At 49.2% G+C, this 4949-nt stretch overlaps 1 pseudogene; it reads left to right on the top strand.

Moving 5' to 3' along the window:
* The first annotated feature begins 1445 nt into the window (after nt 1-1445).
* Nucleotides 1446-4949, top strand: part of LOC102258278 — a 7305-nt pseudogene continuing 3801 nt past the window's right edge.

Genomic DNA, 4949 nt, shown 5'->3' with positions numbered 1-4949 from the left:
ATCTGCCCTGCTCTGTGCATGACGGGGCGGCGCCCCAACTCCCCAATCGGCCCTGCTCTGAGCCTGACCAGGGGCTGCACTTAGGGATTGGGCCTGCCCTCTGCCACCCGGGAGCAGGCCTAAGCCAGCAGGTCGTTATCTCCCGAGGGGTCCCAGACTGCGAGAGGGCACAGGCCCGGCTGGGGGACCCCCCCCTCCCCCGCCCCCCAAGTGCACAAATTTTTGTGCACCGGGCCTCTAGTAAATAAATAAAACCAAACTGAGGAGCTTGGGCAAGATGAGTGGGTTTTAGCTGGCCTCTGGCGTTTCAGAGATCCTCAAATGTGCCCCAAGGGTTGTCGTGAGTGATGAGCTAAGGCAGTGATGGCGAACCTTTTGTGCTCGGTGTGTCAGCATTTTGAAAAACCCTAACTTAACTCTGGTGCCGTGTCTCATATAGAAATTTTTTGATATTTGCAACCATAGTAAGACAAAGACATATTTTTGATATTTATTTTATATATTTAAATGCCATTTAACAAAGAAAAATCAAAAAAATGAGTTTGCGTGTCACCTCTGACACATGTCATAGGTTCGCCATCACTGAGCTAAGGGGACATGAGCCTCCCAAATGGACTAGAGCAGCTCTGCTTTCTCCTACTGCAGGTAAAGATTTTGGGTGGAGTTTAGCTGTAAGAGAGAGAAAAAAAGAAACCTCTAAATCATTCCTTAAGCAATGCTTCCCAAACTTTTATATGCATATGAATTACTTTGGAATCTTCTTAAAATGCAGATTCAGTTTTGGAAGATCTAGGATGAGATCTGAGACTGAGTTTCCAGCACATCCCAAGTGATGGCCTTGCTGCTAGTGCTTGGGCCACACCTGGAATTACAAGGCTTTAGAGCACCCTCCAGCCCTGCCAGTCAGAATAAACTGACCTCTGCCCCCACCCCAGCTAGGCAGCCCTGTGTGGGAAATACAACTTTATTTTTCCTGTTTTTGGTCTTAATCCACCTAATGACAGAAAATGAAATCTTAGCATCTCCAGGAAAATTCAGTCCCATATGTGTTTTCTCAGGGGGGTTTTTTTGTTTGTTTGGGTTTTGTTTTGTTTTTAACTGTTAATTCATAGAGCATTTGAGATCTTGCTCCCTGGCACATATCATGAGTTTGACTCAAACACATAAAATTTCAAAAAAAACTGTCAATCCATGATTTTCTCCATCACCTTTCTCCCCTGGGCAGCACCTCTGTTAGACATATAAGGTACAAGAAAGGGTCTCTTATCTGCTGTCTCTCTGTCCTCTGTGGCCTCCACCAAGAGGTAGCCTCTGTAATTGCCGGCATTCCCTGGAGGGTCTGTGATCCCTGGAGTCTCTGTTTTCTGCTGCTTGTCTTCTTATCATGACCACCAGACTCCTCAGGGTCAGTCTTTCTGAGTGAATTCCTGAGCCCTTCTCAGGACATGGAGAAACTTGGCTGCTTCTCTGAGGCTGCCGGAGTGTGGTGAGGCCGTGCAATTTGGGAGGCAGCCGTGGTCAGTGCCGGCTGCCCATCTTCATGATGCTCATTCAAACCACTTAAATGTGGAGGGCAGGGTCCCTTCTAGAGAAAGCAGTGCCTCTGGCTATCTTGAAACCTTGGGCCCAGGCACTTGCTCTATGGTAGTAACTGGTGCTAAGCAAGGCACCTGCCCGGGGGAGAGGCCCCCACATGGAGGCTCCTGAGGACTCTGGATGCAGGCGCTTGGGCTATTTCAGTCCCTATGGGAATGACCTACCCATTTGCACCCAGGAAATGTCTGGGCAAACAGTGCCAGGACTGGGCTATGGAGATGCTAATCCCAGGTGGCAGCCCCCAGGGCTGGGTGATAGAGGAGGTAGAAGGAAAGATGAGAAGGAAAAGGAGGAGGAGGGAAGACATGCCTGAGGCCCACTTCCTGGGTGTTGAGGGCCCTGAGGAAGCTGGGTGCCTCCCTTATCACCAGGCCTCTGGCCTCTTCCTATGATCTCACTTTGTTTTGGTTTTTGGTTCGAGACACATGGATTGCTTGCCTCCCACACGCACCTCAACTGGGGCCAGGGATTGAGCCTGCAACCCAGGTGCGTGCCCTTGCCTGGAGTAGAACCCGTGGCCCTTCAGTCCATGGATTGAAGCTTAACTACTGAACCAAACTGGCTGGGCCCTCTGCTCCATGTTGAACTCCTGGTTCCCCACTAGCTACTGCCCCAAATGAGCATTTTTACTTCTCTATTTACTTATGGGTTTTCTTGCTCATCAAAATAAGGATACAAAGTAAAAGCAGGACTGGACAGGGGAAGTTACAAAGCTCAAGATGATACCTGTTTCCCACAGTCCCTGGTCCACAGTTCTTGGCACCTTGAGTGAGAGAAACAAAGAACCCTGAGTGGGAGGCTTCCCAACTCCTAATTCCCTCCTCGGAGGTAAGAGTTCCTTCCCGAAGTGCAGGGGAATGTGCTCCTGTGAGCAGCCCTGCAGGGCCTGTGCCTCTGCCCACCCGCTGGTGGGATCTCCTTGTGTTGGGTCCCAAAGCTCAAGAAGAAATAACCTGGCCTCAAGGCTCGGTGGCCTCTCTGGGTCTCACCTGGACTGGGCTTAGGCCGGCAGCCTGTGAGGGAGAAGGAAGCAGGGACACAGAGGGCCAAAGGAGCCAGCGGGGAGTTTTCTAAGCCCCCAGACGGCTGACAGCCCCCAGAGCAGCTCTCTGGGAGGATGTCTCACCCCTCACTGCCACCAGCACCCACCCACAAACTCCACCTGAGTCAGGCCCCCCTTGCCTATTCCTGCTACCAGAGGAGAGGGAAGGGGCTTCCTTCCCATTTCCCAGGTGAGGGGTCCCGAACGGCCCGAGCAGCTCCACCCCTTGCACCTGTGAACCTTGAGAAGGAAGATGTCTACCAAGAAGGACTCCCCATGGTTAACTGGGCTCAAGTTTGTAACCAGAGTCTAACAGCCATTGCTGACAGAGGCCTGCACTGCAGGGGAAAGCCGTACCCGGAGCTTTCCGCCTCCTGCCTCCTGCCTCCTGAGTCAACCCTTATCAGGGAGTTCCCAGTTTCCGCTTTCTACTGAGACTTGCCATCCATTCAGAACTGCACAACTTGGACCAATCAGAACTGTACAAATGTAGATGCTTCATTTCCACTTGGGGATCTGGGCGGGGAAATTCCCCCATAAAAGGCAGCCTTCCTGCTGTCTTGGGGGAGCGCACTTTCAGTTTCCACCTGAGGCTGTGCTTCCTGGGTTTGCAAACTGTTCAGCTGAATAAAATCTCTCTCCCACCTCGGGTTGGTAATTGTTGTTGACACACCCTTGAAAAGTCATGATGCCATGGGCCTGGGAATGTCTGAGGAGGGCAGTCTGCGGGAGGGGGCGGGGGTTTGGGGGCAGTGCAGCACCCTGGTCTCAGTTTGCACTCAGCCCAGTGGATTTGGAAAAAGCAGCATAAACTGTTATCCAGAATCTTTCTGAATAACTAGGTCTTTCAGAGAGCTGACATTTAATTCTTTGAAGCACCAGGATTTATCTTGGTTAGAACTCTCTTTACTATATATATTAAATATATATTTTTTAATATGTATATTAAATAATATATATATTTAATTGATTTCAGAGAGGAAGGGAGAGGGAGAGAGAGATAGAAACAACAATGATGAGAGAGAATCATTGATTGGCTGCTTCCTGCACGCCCCCCACTGGGGACCGAGACTGCAACCTGGGCATGTGCCCTTGCCCGGAATTGAACCCGGGACCCTTCATTCCGCAGACTGACACTCTATCCCAGGGGTCCTCAAACTATGGCCCGCGGGCCACATGCAAATACAAATATTGTATTTGTTCCCGTTTTGTTTTTTTACTTCAAAATAAGATATGTGCAGTATGCATAGGAATTTGTTCATAGTTTTTTTTTAAACTATAGTCCGGCCCTCCAACGGTCTGAGGGACAGTGAACTGGCCCCCTGTTTAAAAAGTTTGAGGACCCCTGCGAGTCTATCCACTGAGCCAAACTGGCTAGGGCTTTAATAGAGTTTTTTTATGTCATTGCTTAAACAAACCATACAGAACATATTTTTTCCTGAGGACCTGGGTCATGTGAGCGTCTGGTGGTCAGGTCCCCTATGATACGACTGCCATATGTCTAACACTAAATGATGCTGACAGCTACACTGCTGCAATTTAGTCTGCGTTGAATAGGACCTGTGCAACTTCAGTGTGTTACCTAATTCAGAACTTCTGAACCAATGAAAGGTATTCTGAAGGAGGAATTGTGGGATCTCCTAGGAATAAAGTAATTGAGCTCAGTGCCTGCCTCTGTCAGTCCTGCCTTCTGGTCCTCTGTTGGGCTCCAGTACCTTAATGTTCTAGGTAAGCCAAGTGTTCTAGATAGGCATGTTCTGGTTTGAACCAGTTCACTAAATATCTCTCTCTCTCTCTCTCTCTCTCTCTCTCTGTCTCTCTTTCCATTTATAAATTTTAATACCTGGGAACAGGTCTGCCAAGGGGTCTAGGCAATAGGTTGGTGCACGCTCTCTACTGGAAGGCAATCTGAAAGCATTGTAAGCAACTATAGTCCATCATTCAGTGAGAGCGAGGACAATAGAACAGGTGATCTCAAAGGCCAGTGTCATTGAAGCTGACCTGGCCTTCCTCCCTCCTCCGTGCTTCACCGTCATGGGGACTAACTGCAGATGGACACTTGCTATTGACATTGGGGTGCTTTAAACATTATACCATTCTGTATTTTCCAAAACTTCTACTTGACCATGTATTATTTTATATCTACACTAATAAAAGAGAAACATGGTAATTGGCGTACGAGCTACCCTTCCCATTGGCTAATCAGCATATCCTTATGCAAATTAACTGTCAGCCAAGATGGCGGCCGGCAGCCAGGCAGCTGGAAGCGAACATGAGGTTTGCTTGCTGCAGTGACTGCGGACTCCAACCC

Source organism: Myotis brandtii, unplaced genomic scaffold, assembly GCF_000412655.1.
Source record: "Myotis brandtii unplaced genomic scaffold, ASM41265v1 scaffold133, whole genome shotgun sequence".
Lineage (NCBI taxonomy): Eukaryota > Metazoa > Chordata > Mammalia > Chiroptera > Vespertilionidae > Myotis > Myotis brandtii.
The sequence above is the reverse complement of the archived record's forward strand: the minus strand, read 5'-3'. Positions and strand labels throughout refer to the sequence as shown.